At 48.2% G+C, this 20,276-nt stretch overlaps 1 long non-coding RNA gene across 1 annotated transcript in view; it reads left to right on the forward strand.

Annotated features, from left to right (window-relative positions):
* Window positions 1-12,810, forward strand: part of LOC306641728 — a 222,184-nt gene extending 209,374 nt beyond the window's left edge. The window contains exon 4 of the long non-coding RNA XR_013758268.1: window positions 12,353-12,810. This is a non-coding gene — a long non-coding RNA (uncharacterized lncRNA). The remainder of the gene's footprint in view (window positions 1-12,352) is intronic.
* The last annotated feature ends 7,466 nt before the right edge of the window (window positions 12,811-20,276 follow it).

Here is a 20,276-nt window from a genome sequence, read left to right on the forward strand (position 1 = left end):
ATGTGCTTTAACTCTTTTCTTTTTTTCAGCCCCAGATTCAGTAATGGCTCTCTGTACAAACTCATTCATTTTTAATCAGTTGACTGTAATGATTTGTTACAAATGATCTTTAATTCTCAGCTGCAGTTAATCAGGACTGAAAGGCACTTTTCCTGTTATTTTATTTGGATAGGACTCTTAGTGAAGTACTTGCCTGCCATTACTTAATCACTTATTTGTTTTCCCTCTGCACACAATTTCTAGCAGCACGCAGCATTATTTAATGTGGGCATTTTCCCTTTAGCGAGTGAATTGAGTTCTCCAAGCTGTAGGGGCAGGGGCTGCCCTGGGGAGCCCTGAGGTGCTACTTTGGTTTGATACTTATTGACCCTCTTCTGGCAGCCAAGCACAAGGCCAGATGCTCAGGATGAGCTGACATTACACTGTTGCGACAAAACTAGGAAAAGGTGATTATCAGAGTACGTAGGTGGTGTGGGGAGGGGACGGGAGGGTCTGGTACTCATCCATCCTGCAGGTCAGGAAGCCTTCCTGGAGTTGCTGAATCCTGGAAGAGGAACAGTAACCAGGCAGACATTTCCAGGCAGATGGAACAACAGGTGAAAGCGCAGAGAGAGCAGGTCTGGGACTGGAAAGAGGCAGGTGGCAAGAGGGGTCAGGGGAGACCTGGGGAGAGGGTGTGAAGAGGAGGCTGGGAAGGAAGTGGCACCCCTCGCCACAGGCCCTGGGCACGCCTTAAGCCTTGCACACTGTAGGAAGGGGGATCACCTGAGCAAATTTGCTTTCAAAAAATCCTTGTGGGAGCAGCATGGAGAATGGAAGTGGGCTGAGTGGAGACAGGAAGCCCGGAGAGAAGGCGGAAGTGGAGGTGATGAGCCAGGTTGGAGATGATGCCTCCCCACTCCCCGAAATCGAGTAGCTCTTGGGAGGAGGCAGAGGTGGGTGTGACCTGAATGGTGGGCGGGCACAGGCCTAAGGAGCACAGGTGCCAAACACAGGTGTTCTGTCCTCAGGGCCTCCAGGTGCTCGTCTGCTCCCAAGGAAATGGACCGTCTAGCTCTAGGCCAGGGTTGTGTGGGCGTCACCGGGCTGCCAACCTGGCCATTCCTTAGCGTCAGCTTCCTGAGTTGACACCTGGGATTGTCCCCTTTGTGTGGTTCTTACGACGATCCTGAACGATGAAAGCGAGTTGAAGAATTTTCCTTCCCCTCTCTACCCCAGGTTCTGGGAAGTCTGACCCTCCTGGGAGTCTGGCAGGCCTTTTCAGACAGAGGTTCGAATCCAACCCAGTGCTAACGATTCTAGAAGGCTCCCTCCCAGAGCGTTTTGCCTGGGGATGTGCTCAGGGGTGCCTCAGGAGCCAGTCCTTGTGCTCAGCGGCAGAGGGAGGCAAGGCCTTCCTGGGGTTCGTCTGCCGAAGGCCGCACAGCTCCTGGACGCAGGGGTCACGCGGCACGTCTGTTATCAGGGCGCTGCTTGTCGGATTGATCAGAGGCAGGACGCTGATGAGAGAATTGCCATGCCAATGAGGTGGTCTGACTACAAAAGCAAAAACCAAAATCCAAACACAATACCCACCCCCTCCCCACTCCACATCCAAGACTGAGTTGCCAGCTGGTGCCTTTTGGTTTTCTAGCAAAGTGTGAGGGAGGTTTCATTTGTCCTCTTTACCTCTTATTTTGAAGAACTCCTTACATTCCCTCTGCCTTCTGGTGCTCACCGCAGTCCTTAAGTCCTTCTCCTTGGTGTCCCAGGCCAATAACTGAGGTGACACGCCCATGCTATACCGTTAGTGAATTATGAGTGTTTAAGACACAAACATCTCTAGGAAGGGCAAACAGTATGGTGGAGATAAGAATCCAATGGCAGAAATGTGAGTTCTGGAAACGGGGACTTGGAGGGTTTGGGAGAGACCCTCCAATCAGGCTAAATAAGCCACTTACTGCCATTATCAGGATAGGTCTTCTTGGTTCTGACACATTTCCAGAAGGACTTGCGAGGTCCCTTCAGAACTCCAGTAATGCAAAGCCAAGAGGGCCTGTCAGGAGCCAGCAGGCCTCAGCGCTCTGGTTCTCTCTGCCCCAGCTGATCTTTCCCCTTCCAAGCTCTGGCACCTCCATCTCCCTGTTTCCTCTCCCTAGGAGCCTCCTCAGACTCCATGCTTGGCTTTCCAGGGAGCTGACACCTCCATTAAACCCTTGATGCCAAAGCCTGAAAACCTCTCTGCCAGGGACTGTGCCTTCCCCAGGGTCTGTGAGCTTCTGTCAAGGATAGGAGCCTCCTCTCCCTCATGTCTTCATGCTCAGCGAGTTTCCGTCTCACTCAGTCATCAGTACACGGCGGTGCTTTGCTTCGTTTTGCTTACTTTTTCCTCTCCTGGGAAGAGGTACAGAAGATGCCTGCAACTTGGAGGCATTTTGTTTCAGAGCGTGCCCCTGGTCTTTCACGAGGGTCTATCACATCCATCAGGCCCTCACTGACCAAGAACACTAGGACGGAAAGGTCACTCTGAGTGAGTGCCTTTGAGGATCTCACAACATCAGTTCAAAAATCAATGTGAGAAGATGAGAATATGGAAAGCACTGTTTCCTCCCGCACAGTGGGCGCCTTGTCCTGGAAACCACCACTTGGGAACTGGCCATCTCTGACAAGACTGAAACCCCAGTTTCCAGGAGGCTCCCAAGCTTCTGCCTCAGGTCCTTGAGCGTGAATCCAACACCTGGGAGGTCAGATCCTCTGTGGGTCAAAGGAGAAGCTGAGGGAGTGGAGCTTCCTACGTTGGGGTATTTGGAAGTGTGTGTGTGTGTAGGGGGTATTTTGGTCATGCCAACATAGGAGGTAGGAGGGTAGGTGGAGGCCAGAGATGGAGGACAACCTATAATACCCTTTGGTCAACAAACTCACCTACAAAACATGGGCTAGATGACAACCTTGGATCCTACCAGGACTCCAAGAATTTGAGGGTTTAGATAGAATCTTTAAAGACCCAGATGTTGATGAAAGGAAATAAGATTTCATTTTCCAGGCTTTCTTCTTACTAACACACAGTCAGCTCTCCTCTACACTGGATGAAACTCCTCTACCTCGTTATTTGAAAACAGACAGTGGGAGAAATATCTTTAACTTTATTTTACCCCAGAGGACTTTTTGACCTGGACACAGTTCCTGCAAAGATTAAGACTCAACTCAAAGCTTGTAGCCCAAGGGATGGTGGCCTTGTTAGTCAAACTGTAAGTGGTCATTCTGCTCCAACACTGTACTTCTTCTTCCCAATTCCCATAAGGCCAGCATCTGAGCAGAGAAACTTTGTACACCTCAGACTGGTCATGGCCCAATGGACCTCTTTTACATTGTTTGGCCTTATACCCAACTTCTCGAACTCTCTGTTCCTGTTTGCATCAAGCTCTTGACCACTGGCTTTTCCTCCCATATTTCGTCCTAACCCATATCACTGAAATATTCTACTTCTCCAGATTTTGACCCTGGGGAGTATCACCCTCAAAAGAACCATTCCATTTAAAATGACAATCATGTCCCCACTAGATTTGCACTGGACCCTTGGTTGAATTCACTTCCTGTTTGACTGGGTTATTCCCCACCTGCTCTCTTTTCAGCTCACAGCCCCCAGAAGCAGGCCCTTGTCTTCACACATGACGAGGCCCCTCACAAAGGAGCGAGGCCAGGTGCTGTCTGCGCCTTCTGCCCAGAGTCCTGTGTCCCCATCCTCGTGCTCACTGATGGGAAGCAACAGGGGTTTTGGCCCACAGCCCAAGCCAACCCTGTGGAGAGTGCTTCATCAAATGCTTGGGAAGTTTATCTTTTATCATGCTAGCAATTGATCCCCCCTTAATTGCAGATCCAAGGGAGATGATGATATCAAGCAAATTAAAATTGAACTTGTTCTGAGAAGACAAGGATTCCTGGGCCAGTCATCAAGCTGTGCCCTTCGGTCAGGCCCTTTGAGAGGAACTGAATCTTCAAGGAGGGGCTGATAGCTGCCATCAGAAAAAGTTTACTCCGCTAAGGTCACATCTTTGCCAGTCAAGGACTCGATAAGCCTTGTGCCCCAAGGGCTACCGAAAGGAGAGAAGACAGACTCCCCTGTGTCCCGTTCTGGGAAAGGCTAGACTTTATATAAGGTGAAGCGGGGAACTGGGTTCACCTCCATCCGAAGCTTTCTCTTTCCCTTTCTGGCTTCATGTTTGGCTTCTTTCTCTGAGGAGAAATGTCTTTAGACAGGAAATTATCCTGGTGATTGATGGCTGGCACATGCAATTAGACCCCAGCTAATGCTCTCCAAGGGGTGCCCTTCCAGTGTGGCGGCCCAGGTTTGGTGATCACTTGACGACCAGGGGCTTCCGGTAATAAAGCATTTGTCTCTGTCAGGCTCTGGCCACCAGAACTTCCTGCTCCCTTCAGAGGCAGAGAGGCTGTGGACACAGAGGTGAGAAGGGAAGGGGACAGAGAGGGATACGGAGGTGAGAAGGGGCAAGCAGGAGGCAGAGTGGAGGCTTGGGAGGATCCCCAGCAAGGGAGTCGACCTCCACAACAGGGGCCGCCAGGTTGGCCAAGGACATGCCGTCGTGATGTAGGACTCCCAGGGTGAAGCTGGAACATGAACTGAGGCAGCAGTCACTTCAGTGGCCAAAATTCCATAGTATTTGCTAATCTTCTTAGCACTCAGAACATAATTCTTGAATTCCATTACTGCGGTGGCTTTGGAAAGACGAACAAAGAAAAATAGCCCAGATCTTGCCCTTGAAGTATTTGCCCTAAAGCTGAGAGGTCAAATACACCCCATCTCATTTCCAGGTCCCAGTGGATGACTGCCCCACACAAGCACATACAGTGGGACATGAAATATTGACTCCTCTGTGGAACAGAAGGAAGGACAAAGGAGGCCATCTGGTTCCTGCCTGCCTGAGCTCTTATCTCAGCACTGCCACTTAGAAGCTGGATGACCTTGAGCAAGTTTTTTCATCTCTTTGTGGCTCAGTTTCTCAACTGTGAAACGGGGTCTGGTCTGTCTCAGTCCATTTTCTATTTCTGTAACAAGATACCTAAGACCAGATAATTTGTAAAGAATAAAGGTTTATTCTGGAGGCTGGGAGGTCCAAGGGTGTCATGCCAGCCTCTGATATGCATCTGATGAGTCATATAACATGGTGAAGGGTATCATAGCGAGACAGAGCAAACAGGGTCTTTCTTCCTTTTCTGATGAAGCTGCTAATACCATACCTGGGGCCCCACCCTCATGACCTCATCTAATCCTAATGACCTCCTGAAGCTCCCTCCTCCAAATGCCATTAGCATAGGAATTCCAAGAAATAGAATCTTGGAATTTTCAACACATGAACTTTTGGGGGCACATTCAAACCACATCCGGGGATGAAAATGGTACCTTCCTTGAAGTTTTTTAGTGAGGATTCAGCAGAGCACTTCACAGAAAGCCCAGGCCCTTGACCACAGCAGTATCAACAAATGCCAGGTCCCTTTCTTCTCCCCACAAAAAGAATCAGTATTTTTCACATCACAGACCCCTTTTCCAGGCTAGTGAAGCTATGAATCCTTTCTCAGAATAATAGCATAAACATAAAAATAAAATACACGGGATTACAGAGAAAACTGTATTTTATTGAAATATAGTTATCAAAATACTCAAAAACCAAATTTGTGGTATAGTAATATATGTGCTTCTTTATTAACACAGTAAATAACAAGATCTGCTGGCAGGCCTAATAACTACTGTAATTTCGAAGTAGTAATAAGCTTAAACAATATTTCAACATATCTGCAACAACTGTAATGAGATATAAAATCCGTGATTTCTATTGGTGACAAAATTATAGCTACTGCTCATACTACTGTGACTTGTTGCCTACATTCAAAATTAGAGAAACAGCTAAAATTTTGTTGGAAATTGGTGAAAATAAAGACATGACTTTTTGTCCAGCTGAACTCATGGACTCTTTGTAGACCCTGGGCTAAAAATTGTTGCTCTGAAACTAGGTAAAGTAGGTTGCAACCATGATTTCTAGGTTTTCAAAATAACATTTATTTTGTCATTACTAATGCAAAAATGTAAACATTATAGAAAACTTAAGAAACATGGATTAAGGGGGAAAAGACAAAGGAAATTAAAAAAAAAAAAAAAAAAAAAGAACAAACAACCTGTCATCCAGAGAGCCGCTGCTAACACGAGAATAGTTAACACGTGGCACTCATTGCTAATCCATTTTTCACACACGGAATCTGCTCCATTTAGGATTATTGGATTGTGGTTTCACTCAGAGGGATGTTCAGGCACAGGGAATACTGATCAGGGAACTCGGCAAAGAACCAGCCCCATGCACCAGAAATACAAGCCAGAAATGTCACAGAGCCCAGCCGTGGGAAGGGGTTCCTGCTCTTCACAGATCTGCCACCCCAGGCAGGGCAGGGAGAGCCTTCCAGCCCACTGATCCAAACTGTCCCACAGATTTCATATCTCCTTAGACCTGAAGAATGACTTCCAGTCTGAACCATGAATTGTGAGAAGTGGAAATTGGCCGCTTGTGAGGGAAACTTGCTGACTTCTCCAGCCGTGCTGCGTATTCAGATCAGGTCCCTGACGCAGGGAGGTGAGTGCGAGGACTCACCTAGGGATGACGATGAGGTGGCCCTGGATCTGGGAGGCACTAGATGGTTTACACGCACACGCGCCTGTGTGTGTAGCAGAAACAGACCCTTCTTTTCCAGAGCGATTCCCTCTGTGACTGTAGCTCCCTCTGCAATGAGCAGATGGTTCTGGGCTGCCCCACATGGGCTCCAGGAGACTGGCAGTGCAGACTGGCCTGTCCAGTCACTGCTACAGAACATCTGTGGAGAAGCCACTGTGAGAGTTCAGAAAATGACAGCGGCCAGGCCTGGTTCCCGCCCACCACCCAGATCCTGGAGCCCTCAGACAGCGGCCAACCTAAGGGCCCTGACCTGCTGAGCCCACTTGTGCATGCGAGGGTGCAGAGCCACCATCCTCAGGTCAGGGATCTCCTGTCCCTCCCAGGCCACCTCCAGGAGACCCAGCGACATCACCCTAGCCATGTTGGAGAGCATCTCCCTCTTCTCCACAATCCTGTCAAGAGAGCCTTCTTCTGACCTCCAAGCAAGACCTTCCCGGAGGGGAGGGGTCTGCTAATGAAACGCGGCTGGCAGGGATCCAAACGTGACAGTGTGCTTTCCTGGAGGAGCCCTACAGCCCCAAGTCGGCACACCCTGCTTCCTCGCAGCCCAGCTAGAGAGCACAGGCCCAGAAACCAGGCCAGCAGAGATCCCAAGTACAAGGCACGGCACATTTCAGCATTTTTAATCAAACAACGAGGAAAGGGCAGTCTGTTCATTTTGATCCTCCACTGGGGCGTTCAATTAAACGTGAGATTCTAGGAAAACGTGAACCCCCTGACCATATTTCCCATTAGTAATAATAATAAAAGATAATTATTGAGCCTGTCCGTCAGATATTCCAGACAAGTGTACCTCTACTTAATTAACTGCTAATTGAGATATGAAAGAACCGTGATGTCTCTCCCACAGCCTGGCTTTATTAAGCCTCAGGAAAAGCTTTCTCAGAGAAAAGGAGACCTAACGAGGGAAACTGAGCCCCTCCCTGGCTGAGGTGAGAAGGACGACTCTGAGGAGGGGTCACCTAACTGTGTCATCTGGGTGTTACATGAGGACACGGAGGGGCCGAGGCAGGGGGAAGAGAGTTCTCCAGAGCTAAGCCTCTGATGTGTGCTCACTAAGTCTTCATGGCAATCCAGGGAACGGCATCCCCATTTCACAGATTAGAAAACGACGCTTGGCTGGATTAAGTAGCTCTCTTTTCTAAAGGCATGAGGCTGGTAAGACAGAGGGCTGGAGCCTCCCCTGTGCATTCCACATGTTGTTCCAGCAGATACCAGACACAGAAATGGCTTCCATGTCTCTACCATTACTGGCAAAGCAAAAAAGCATCCGTGGTATCTGATCTGCTTGCATGCCAGCATCCACAACCTCGGGGGGCCCTCCCACATTAAACCAGAGAACCCGTGCAAACAGCAGAACATTGCAGACATGATGAAGTCAGCCACGAAGCCATGGAGGCTTTAGCCTTGCTGTCTCCCAGATTGCTCATGCAGGGAGAGCCAGCACCGCCTTGGAAGGAAGCTCAAGCAGCCTCGCAGAGGCCCACGTGGGAGAAAGGGAAGTCTCTTTCAATCACCAGCATCACATAAGTGAGCCCTCTTGGAAGCCAATCCTTCATCCCAGCAGGCCTTCAGGTGACTGCAACCCACACATCTTCACTGAAACCTCATCAAGGACCTGAGCCAGAACCACCCAGATAAGCCATTTCTCGATTCCTGACCCACAGAAACTATGCAATAATAAATGGTCATTTTAAGCCACTGAATTTGGGGATAATTTGTTAGGCATCAATAGACAACAAATTGAGAATTCATGAACTTTTCACAGCCTGCTAATTGCAAAGTCCTGCCAATACCAGGGGGTCAGAGAGATTCTTCTGGGAAACATTCACACTTGTATGCCTGAAAACTTGAGTCTAAGATAACAGCCGTTCAGGTTCCCTCCCAGTAGGAGCCCTAGTGAGTTTAAGAGGGAATGTGGGTCAGACAGCCAATGGCTGTCCAGGTTTCCCAGGTTCTCATTAAGATGACTGAGCACAACTTTTTGATTCTTCAGTCTGGTCCATTGTTCAGCAACCAACTGCTGTGAGAATTGAGAAAAAATGAATTGATCATATTTTCTGGTATTGGGTAATTTTGTCTAGAGCTGGTCAGCATCCTTGGAATCAAATAGCTATTACTGGGACATCTCCAGCTGTCCTCAGTACACAAACTCACGCCATCCAAGCACCGAGGTTTAAAGTGAATACCAAAATGAACTGTTGCTGTGAAGTCTGAAATCCCAGCGGTGTTTGTCTGGTCTGGAGGTGCCTTTTTTTCTGCCCACGATTCACCTAAGTCAAAGGGGAAACCCTACAAGGCTTTGGAGAAAATCTGTGACTGAAGTCAGCAGGGCTCCTTGGGCTATGCTCCGCGGACTACCCAGATCCTGAGTCCTGCCTGGGCAGTCAGGGCCGAGAGCTCATGCCACCAAGTCCTAGCCAAGCCCTTCGAGTGGCTGAACTCGGCCCCAGTACAAGAGGGGTCAGCATTTGGTGAGGAAGAAATATGCATTGCACATTTTCTGGACATATTTCTAGAAATTTTTTTTTTTTTTTTAAGATGAGCTATTACAAGTTGACCCTAGAAGATGTTGGGTGCTGGAGAAGGAACCTGCTGGCAAGGGAGGGTTTCCGAGGGTGTGCAGGAGGAACACACCAATTTGCTGAAGTCGACTGAGTCAGGCCCCCATGTTCTTGCTGGTATCTCTCATGGGGCCGCGGCCTTTCCCTCAGGGCCCTCTCCAGACCTGGAGGCCGACAGCATGAGGCAGCACGGGCCCTGCGGCGAGCATTCCTCTCAGCTAAGGGTTTCACTCTGGACGCGCTACCACAGGACTTCTCTTCAATTTCTGTCCTAATCGTCCCTTGCCTTGTCTCCAGTGTGAAAATCTGCTCTGAGATAAGGCCTTTGTGTGATACAGTAGGGCTGTCCGACTTGTTAATCAAATTAAGCTGGTGTATCGGTGAGGCAATATGTTATATCACAAGGGCCATTATGTTGGGCTCGTGATGAGCTTCGCTCTAAAAAGGCAAGTGTGATCATGACTTCGGAGGGTTGGCACATGCTTCCCAGATTCAGCTGGCAACTGCGCAGCCCTCAGCTGGAAACCAGTTTGAGTGTGTGTGTTACCAGGGCCAGTTCTGAGAGACAGGAGCTCTGTGAGGGCAGAGGCTGTGTCCTCTTCTTTATGTCCCCAGTGCCTGGCATGGGCACTGCCAAGTGACTGGCAAACTAAATGAGCTCCCATACCCATGTTCGACCTGTCTGTAGGTGGGTGGGAGTGAGGGAAGCCGGCGAGGATGCTCCATGCTGCCAACGTGGACTGGGGGAGTGTGACGAGGTCAGGAAGGAGAGGAAATGGCTAAAGCCACGCAACAGAGAAGAAAGATAGCGTCCCTGGAAAGCCCGGGCGTATGCATGATCTTGGAGTAAAAGTATGTGTCCGTATGCTTAAATAAGCTGGAGCGATGGTGCTCACGCAGTAAGTCAGCAAGTTGCAGAGCATTTTAGTTAAAACTACAAACAGAACACCCCATGTATCTGTGATCTATGGCTCATTAGGTTTAAACAAGCAAAGGCGAGCCTGTCTATTGTGGGTGCTGGGACACCCCCCAAGAGACACTCGATTCCACGGCTGCTGAGAGTGTTGTCAGCTTATAGCTGACAGCTGAGTCCCATTCCAGGAATTGCCTTTGGCCACAAAGAACTCATTTACCCAAAGAGGCACCCACCCAAAGACTGGTCTATATGCCACCCAAAGGCCTGGATTCCTTCTCACTGCCCAACAGAGACCCTCCAGCTGGCTTGGTTATCTGTGCTCCCTCGCAGGTATTGGGACCCACCAGAGTGTGCCGGTGACTCTTTTGTGCACATATTAAGTTTTGGTCTTCCACGGGGTGAAAGGATACACACCAGTTCTATTCAAATGCTACCTAAGGGACCAAGAGGGGGAGAAAAGATTAGGTTTTGGGGTATCTATCTTCCTATGATTGATTCCCTTATTACAAAATGCATGTATCACTTAATTTCAAGAATATTGAAGGAAGAAATTTAAAATGTACCCACAAACATGTCAGTAGAATGAATGAATGTATGACCTCTCTCTTGTTGGAGACATAGATAACAATTAAATAGCATGTTGAAGGTATGTGTTCAGCGTGTAATGAACTCAACTGAAGGGGACTTTGCCAATGTTTTGGATAATGTTTGACTTAATTGGTCCAAAAGAGATTGGGTCAGCTTTCTGAGAATGAGGTCAGCACCTCACAAGTAGGATAAGAGAAAAGTTAATAGGTGGAAGAAAACAGGAGAGGGTTTTTAATTCTATGGAATAGGAGAGATTGTCTAATATCGGAGCTATCTGCCTTCAAACTAAGCAAAAAAATTTTGCAGCCTCAATCCAAATTGCACTGTCTGAAGGACTTCTAAAATTTTCTGAGCAGATGGATTTGAATTGGAAGAGGAAAGTCCCTGGCATTTGTATGACCCACAACATCTCTGTGTCTCATGTACCAGCAAACCCATCCATGACCAACCACTGCCTTCCCAATGACAAGCCCCAGAATCCTTTGCACTCCTTTCCTCTCCAGGGAGCTCAGGCTGATAAGCTGGAGAAGTTCCCAGAGACTGACTCTATTTGTCCCTCCAGAACTGATGATCTTTCCACTGCCTCCAATTCTGAGGTTCCACATGGCTCTCTAGGGAAGGCAAATTCATTCAGCAGTGATTCAGATGAACAAGTCCACACCTTAGCCAAATGCTTGCCCCTCAGATGCCAACTGATTTTTGCAAATGCATCCTCTTTAGATGCCTCTAAATGAGATCCCTGAGGCTCAGTGTCCCATGTGGAGAAGGCTTGGCAGGGTTTGTAGAAAGAAGACCTTGAAGGCATAATTATCGAGCTACTGACTGTGCTGACAGGTCCCTGTTGTGTCGGGGAGGCCTGGCCCCAATTCTGCACAGGAATCCTGATTGAAAAGACTGACAAGTTCCCACTTGCGAGAGATGTCCCTCCTTCTGGTGGTGGGGTTCACGCTGAGAGAATGACCCTTTGTTCTGCATTCATTTGTTTGTTGCATCTTTAAGGAATGTTTCTGTACTGAATTGTACTTGGGACAGAGTTAAATCAGGGAGCAAGACAAAGACCCTGACCTTGAGGAGAGTCCAGAAAGACCCTGAGAGCCCGAGTGAAAATGTCCCAAATTAGGAGGTTGACAATAATGGTGACCTTCACCATGTAGGAATGGTCCGTGTGCTGAGGATGCTAAGGACCTTTGAAAAGAGGTGCAGGTTTGTGGGGAGGGGTTGGACAGGAGGCTTCCCGGAGGAAGTTCAAGCATTTTTCAGAATCAGATCATCAAAGAGTTTAGATTGGTTACATAAAACATATTCTGGATTTATTTATAATCATTCCATACATTTGTATCTTAAACAATTGTCATTTTATTGCAAAGTATTAGAATGAATGGGAAAAAATATGACATAATCAAAAACTCTGCAGAGAATAAAATAATGAACAGCCATTTTCGTTGCTTTAGAGATCAATCCCGGACACCTTCGAACTTATTTAGGAGGAGATGAGGTGTTTGGAATGGAAAGGGAAACCGAGGTTCCTTGTTTCACGGTCATAAATGTATGCTTTATTCCTGTTTCAGGCGTCTGGATTGTCCCGCCGCACGAAGGGCAGATCTCTTCTGGAGTTAGGAATAAAGAGCAAGCCGGAGAGGCAACACTGAGACTCCCATCACAAAAGGTACCATTTGCTTTGAACCTCGTGTCATTCCTCACTCAGATGGCCAGTTCCAGACTTTCACGGATAACTGCATATTCCCCGGGATCTGAGGCCCTTTGTCACTGAAACAACAGCCTGGGGAATAGTCTCCCTGAACAGAGGTAGCCAATCCATGCGGTCTCTGAAAATGCCAGAGAAAGTGGGTACTAAGGTTTTTGGCATCTCATAAAATATTTCTGAAATCCATTTCATGATGCACTTGGTAATAAAAGTGCGCTACTGTGCTCTGTCCCTCCGCGAGGCTAGACTTGATTCCCAGCCCACCCGCGCCTGCACCAAGGCCGCATGAATCAGTGCTAAATTATTCACCAGCCTGATGCTAAAATTTCTGGAGTTCCAAAACCCCTAATAAAGTATTATGAAAAAATATCCATCTCTTTATCTCTATCCATAACTATTTATATGACTGGAGGAAAAAACCTGTCGTTTTATTTCTTTTAATTTAAAAGCTTTCCTAATTCCTTTTTCCTACCACATATATATGTCTAAAGAATTTTCAGTTTGAAATAATAAACTCTAAAAAATGGTCCACAGGAGAAGGTGCTGAGGATTCAGACTTGACAGCACAATGAATATTTTGCTCCCGTAAAAACTTTCCAAGACGCTTATTGACTTGGGAACTTCTCAAACAGGCGTGGCCCTTTTTTGTTGTACAAAATGACAGGAACATACCCGCAAGCCTTCCCTCTGTTTATACCATGGCTAACATTTGTTGGGGAAGAACTTGTTCCTTCCTGAGACTCATCGCGTCCCCCCCACGCCCTCCCTGTCCATCGTGGTATTCTACAGTCAAGTCTTTTCTGAAGCCCGCATGTGAATCCATTCCGAAGGTCCTCAGCAGCAGCCTGCCTCACTTGGAGGCCCTTGACTGCAAAGTACCCCAGGCCATTTGTAACACCTTTGAACATTCAAGGTCACAAGAGAGGACATCACACTCAGCTGACTGTCAACCATTCATGTTTAAGGGTGAATTGGTTAATTTTGTGCTTCTGGGCTATCAGTTGGTTGGGATCGAGTTCTCTGCAGCCGGAGCTGGAACGGGATGGACCAGCTAGGCAGCAGCTGTGGCACCTGTCACAAGCATCACTGGAAATACATTAAGATAGAGATATTTTCACTTATCAGTACTGTGCTCAGAGAAAGTGCTTATATAGATGAAGGCACGTTTGACAAACTGCTTGGATGGGGGATTAAACTCCCCACTCAAAGAACTTGTTCAAATAAAAACACTCCGTCTGTAAACTTCTAAGACTTCTAAGTAAGGGTTCAAGGTGAGCATGAGATCTGGGATGCTGTCACCCTCTTCTAAACAGATGTTAAATAAATATAGAAAGAATATTGGTTTAAATGTGAGATGAGTTATTAGCAGACAAGAGCCCCGTGTATTTTCATCTAGCCCTGCTGTCTAAGGCTTCAGTGGAGGGGTTGGAGGGATGAAGAGGGAGCCAGTTCCCTGCGTGACTCTGGGGAAGGCAGGCAAAGGGAGAGGGAAGATTATTGGAGCTAGGTCCCCTTCACTCCAGCGGTGAGGACCCTGCCCTTGGCCTTACCTTTGGAAAACAACCCGCAGGTTGAAGCAGAGAATGGTCATGGCCAATAAAAGGAGCCTGCTCTTTCCTAAATCACCAGAAAGCCATACCCGTACCAGGACAAGAGCCAGTTCAGTCTAGGGCTGGCAGGAGTTCCTGGGCCCCGGGAGAGTCCCACCAGGGTGGACGTGACGGGTCTCCGCTGAGGCAGCTAACAGTCCTGCTGGCCTCCTGAGTCTTTTCACTTGCGTAGGACCAACCTCACGGGAGGGCAGGCCTTGTCCAGAGAGGCTTTCCCTCACATGCACTTAGGAATGGCTTTTAACTAACAAGCTTGGTGCTGGAATGGCAGAGGTTACCAAACAGGAAGGCAGCCAGGGTGCCCCTGGTCCTTTGTGCGAACCAAGGCATGCCCACCAGGCGGGTACAAGCTGCCAGGCTTGGCTGGCTCCTGTCTTACCTCCAACCCCCATGCATTCACAGGCAGCTTATTTTAAGAGCTGATTAGATGAGTCCTTAATAACATTAGAACTTAAATGGCCCCAGATAGGCTTTCAGCTTCTTGCCAAATTGAGATAAATGTGATATTTGGGGAACTGAGCTCTCAGTTTCATGGCTAGCCTGGACTGCAGACGGATTCTGAGGCACTCTACCTTCTCCTGCAGCCGAAAGCTGGATTTAGGTACCCCTACCAGGTCCCTTTCATCTGAGGCCCACGATTCTGTGTGTAGAATCGCCTCCGTGATCACATATTTTCAAGGAAAGCTAAGTTGGGGACAAGAGGCTTCAAACAGAATTCTTTCATTTAATACGATCTATATGGAAAAATTCTCCCCTGTGCCCAGCACCCTCTGGGAACTTTCAGTTCAGGCAACTGCCTTTACTGATCAACCACTATTTAGCCATTCAATTCAACGCTAATGTTGTTCATACCAGACTTTGGCCAAGGAGAGCATAAAATGATCAGATATATGAACATTTCATTGCACAATACATCCAGGGTCCTCTGTAACTCTTACGGGAGGGTTCATTTCCAAGAAGGACAAACTCATTTATCAAGTAAATAGTTACAGCCTTCCATTTGAATTCGCTCTGTAAATTTTAGAAAAAGGTAAAAACAGACTTGGAAAAGGGAATTTTTAAAAAGTGAATATAAACAAACGGTTCAATGCTGAGCAAATGTATCCCTACAAACAAACCCAAATTGAGTTGTCCTCTCTTCCTGTCTTTCCTCAACCAAACCAGGCACCTAGGAGTCCCTAGAAAAATCTTGAAACTCCCAAAACCATGGTTTGCTCTTTTGGATGTGGGTGGTCATTCAAGAAGTGTCCTTGGGCTTAAACTTCCTTTCGAAAAGCTTAATAAATGTAGATGTTCTTTCGGTCTTTCAGGTGAAACTAGACCTTGGGTTTAAACCTGGCCTTGCATGGGGTGGGGAAAGACCACCTGCCCTGTTCTCCCGAAAGGAAGCTGAGGCTCCCAGGAGCCAAGCTAGGAGAGGACAGGCACCTGGGCCTGGGCAGACCTGTGAGCTACCCGCCCCTGCTGCTCTGGTCCCACACTTGTCCCAGCCTCTGGGGACCACTGAGGGGTTTTAGGAGGACTTAAACTGTGACTGGGATCAGAAACTGCAGTAGGTTGTGAATGTCCGGTTTTGCAGAAGTTGGGGAAGAACAGCTCTGGAGTCACCAGGTTTAGCTCTATTCCAAACTCCCATTGGTGAGGCTCACATGGCTGTGCCACCTGGAGGGGAAAAGAGGGGGCGCAGGGGACTTGGCAGAGCCTGTGTGCTCAGCCCTGCGCCCTCCAGAGTACCTTCCACATAGTCGGATGCGCTCTCGCGAGGAGCGGATTATCTGCGAGGTTGCGGCTCCCTAGCACTGAGTTTGTGTCTTCTCTCGACATCTGTGGTTTGCATGTGGAGACGCGGTGGCAGTGGGCAGGTCAGTTGGCAGTTTGGTTGCAGCTCCTCCTTCCTCTATCACGTCCCCACATCAGCCTCTGGTCCATTCTTGGCACTCCACTGTCCCTTTCCTCACTTCTATTTTCTCTCAGTTCTCTTTCTTCTGCTTATAGACAAGATTTGTCTCCATTGAAACAAACAAGCGAAACAGCTGTCCCTTGATTTCCTGGCTATGGATCACCTTCTCTTATCCTGAACTCTGTGGAATATTCTACATTCACTTCTCACATGTATTCACCCTTTAATCCTACAGAAAATGGTGCATCCTACCCACCCTGGCCACAAACCCCACGTCATTGGGCAGATGTTCATTGAGCACATGTTATGTGCCATGCCCTGTCTAGATCCTTACCACAAGTAGGACACACTCTTCTCAGAAAGGCAAGTATGCCTACCCCTGCCCCAAAGTACAATGTGGTAGAAAGTAGGGTGATGGGGCTGTGTGCTGTAGAGAGCACAGGGACCAGCAAGGCAAGTAAAGGAGTCCCCAAGGACGGATGGTTGAACTTGAACTCTGTTCAAGAAGGGAAGAATGGGTGGGTGCAGCATGAGAAGGGGGAGCTGATAAGAAGCTGATCTGACAGTCCAGCTGAGACCTGATGCAGCCTGGACCAAACTGCAGCCCCAGGGGTGGAGAAGGGGCTCCCGCCTCGCCTGCGCCCCGCCCGCTCTGCGCACCCACCCAGATGGAAGTTCTCCTGCTGCATGCCGGCAGAGCTTTCCCTACGGCGCTTACTCAGCTCTTCTTACAGCATTGGTTGATTTCTCTAATGTTCCTTATCAAATTGTATCTTTGTTTCCCCTTCCTCAAATTATAGACCTTGCTCATCGTAAGAGCTGAAAAAAAGGTTGTTTAGTTGAATTGAATTTTCAAGAGCTTCAAACCATGAATAATTGAGGAATCAGCCATGTATAAGTGCTCATCATTTACATAATTGTGTAAACAAGCTGATAAAAAAATTTGTAGTATTCCCATTATTTTTATTATCCCAGAATGCCCTGCAATCCCCCTGGTTCTCCAGGTTTCCAGGAAATAGTAGACACATCTTCTCCCATAGCCACAAGTGGCAGAGGAAGCGCTGGGTTCTCACCTTCCTGGGAAAGGAAGCGGTTGATGGGAGGGAGCAGATGACAGCCTTGGTGGAGTTGAGAGTCGCGTTTGAACATTGAGAAAGACGCTCTCTGAAGAGACGGAGCACTGCCTGGTGGGCTGTGCAGAGTCCCGAAGGTCAACGTGCAGAAACAAATTGATTAAGCCGAGGACTTGCTGAAATCACTTTCCAACATCAATTTGATCACAAGCAGGACCTGTAGTTACGGTGAAAAAGCTTATGCAAAATGCCCCTTTGGTATTCATCAAAGCAAATTTAAATTGTCTGGATTCTTCCCCAAATGAAAGTGTCTACAATAGAGTTAACGAATGTCCTAAGGAGTTAGCCGAGGCTTCCAATTTTATGACTGAGTTTATGTGTGGACCCTGCTGGCCCGAAACAGCTTCTATTTTGGCATCTTTTTATAACCCTGAGGAAAACCCCTCTCCTCTCTTCTCCTCTCTTCTCTTCTCTTCTTGTGTGTGTGTGTGTGTGTGTGTGTGTGTGTGTATCTCCAATCCAAACCATTCTGACTGTGAGTCGGCCCTGTCTATGGCGGCACCCCAGTTATCAAACTGCTTCTGGGAGGCCAGGAGTCAGGCCCGGACTGTGGGACATGCTCACTCAGAGCCTGAGTACCACTGACCTGGAACATTCAGGCAGCAGGAAGCAAAGGAGAAGCAGAGTGAGGTGGAATGAGGCAAAGCAAGACAGACGCGGACTGAGCAGCGACTGAAATCCAGAGACCCGCACCTCGGGCCACACAGGAGAGGGACACATCACACTTCGCCTCTCAGGAAACTTAGTCGGGGGGTAATTTTAAACCCAGGAAACTAACAAAATAGCAGAGGATGGTGATGAGATACAGCATGAGTGGGTTACGGGACTGGAGGCCTGAATAGGACGCAGACCGCAGGACTCGGGAACGGCAGAGGCACGGAGACCTGCTGGGAGTGGTTGTGGGTATGGAGCCGAGTTTTGAGAAGAAGAGTGAAAATTCGCTGACAAACCAACAAGTTTTACCTCAGGCACAGGGAAGAGAGGGCAGCAGGCCAAGGGAACACCGCTCCTGGGCGTGTGGAGAAGAAGACCACTGGAGGGAAGAAAGAGCAGAGCAGAGGAAGAGAGGAGTTGGCTGACGGGCGGTGGCTGACGGCCACACAGCTGTCTCTGGTCCCCCTGGGCACCTGCCCCACCCCTGTGACTGCCTTGGCCCAAGACCCACAGTCTGAGGCAGGAAGAGCTCCTGTGGTCCCAGCCACCTCGAGACCTGGACTGGAACCAGGCTGGTTTGTTGTCTCCGAACCACACAGTGAGGCATCTTTCCCTCAGGTCTGCTTGAGAGGGGTGCGGTTCACACTGGAAACCTCATGCCTTCCAGAATGATCTACTAAAATAAATATTTATTTCTAACTGACACATGCTGACTTTACACACTGAGGGGATACGGGTGGCATCTCAATATGCGTGTACAATGTGTCATGATCAGAATAGGGTAATCGGTGTGTCTATCACCTCGGACATTCACCATTTCTTTGCATTGGGAGCATTCAAAACCCTCTCTGCTAGCTATTTTGAAACAGTCAATCACTGTCAGTTATAGTTACCCCATTAGGAGTTATTCCTCCCTCCCAACTGCACCCCTGTACCCAGTGACTTCCTCCCTCCATCCCACCCCCCTCCCCATTCTCCCCAAGCTCTGGTAACCAGGGGACAAGTGGTGTCTGTCTTTTTGTGCCTGACTTACTACACTTAGTGCAGCCACACTGACCTTTTTGACAACCAAATGTTCATAATGCTAACAATTGGGTGTAAAGAACCCTCAGAAGTTCCAGAACAAATGAGACGGCTTCATTAGCTGAAGGTCCTGGAAGCCTCTGCAAGAGATGGAGGCGGTGCTAAATTAAGGACGATATACTAGTTGCATTTCCAGAAAGTTCTATAGAGAACAGGAAATGACCAATGAAATCTCTTTTGATTGACAACTGTGAAATTTCCCTGTCCTGAAAATTCTTCCCCCAACCCACCCTCAACCTCACCCAAATTTGAAGAAAAAATTCTAAGAGAACAAACAAACAATACTGGGTCTGTCACACTGCCTGAAATGCTACTATTTGAGAGACAATCGTGTGTCCGCCAGATTTGCAGGTGCCCCCTGAGGCAGCTCTTTATCCACATGGAGAATGCTAATTATTTTAGTATATTATTTCCTTTCTAAGAGGCATGAGAGGAAGAAAGTGCAGAAAGAGTCGGGGAGATTATGATAGACCAGAACATGGGCTCTGCCAGGCAGGCAGGGCTGAGGGTAGGGAGGGTCTGGAGGGCTGAGGAGTGGAGAGAGAGAGGGAGGGAGGGAGGAAAGCGGGTGGAGAGAAGTTAGACTCCAGCTCCACCTTCTCTGCAGTGTGGCCGGAGCAGCACTGACAACAGCTCCGACATTAACGTGGGCATATTCGTGGGCCAGCTGAGAAGCCTCCGCTTGCTGGAGAGGGCACAATAGGGACAGGAACTGAGCAGGGTGGGGCCTGCCAGGTGGGTTTGCAGCCAAGTCAAGTCCAGCTGCAGCAAAACCACAGCAAGCTTTTCATTAGGTGCAGGAAAGAGAGGGCCTAGAGATCAGCCCAGTGTGGAACAACTCTGGCCACGGGCCAAGGGGAGGCCCAGATTTCAGGCTGAGTCAGCAGAGAACAATAAAGCCGGGGAATGATTGAAGAACTGTAATGTTGGGAACTCTGATAATCTGATCCCAGAATCACAGACTCATCAAATGTTCCATCTAGGACTTCAGAGATCATTCCAGTCCAGGGGAAACAGGCAGGACCTGAGAGGTCAGGAGTTGTTGAGTGCTTCTTGTATGCTAAGTACTGTTTGGACCACTTTATATGCCTTAACTCAATTACTCCTGCCAACAGTCAGTCATAGTAGGTACTGTTATTATCTCCATTTTACAGACAGGAGATTGTGGTACAGAAAAGTTTAATAATTTGTCTGAGTTCCAACTATTCAGGAAGTGGCAGAGCTGAGACTTGAACCTAAGCAGTTTGAGTTTGGGGCTGTGTCATGTAAATAAAGCCAACCTGGAATGACTGGTGGAAGACCACATAGCCAGACCCCGAATAAGGGAAGCAGACCATCTTTTGTCATTTGAATCCCGTCACACTTAGGTTCGAGTGTAAGCTTCACTCATGAATGCTGAAGACCTGT

The sequence above is a fragment of the Sciurus vulgaris genome (assembly GCF_902686455.1).
Source record: "Sciurus vulgaris genome assembly, chromosome: 12".
NCBI classification, from domain to species: domain Eukaryota; kingdom Metazoa; phylum Chordata; class Mammalia; order Rodentia; family Sciuridae; genus Sciurus; species Sciurus vulgaris.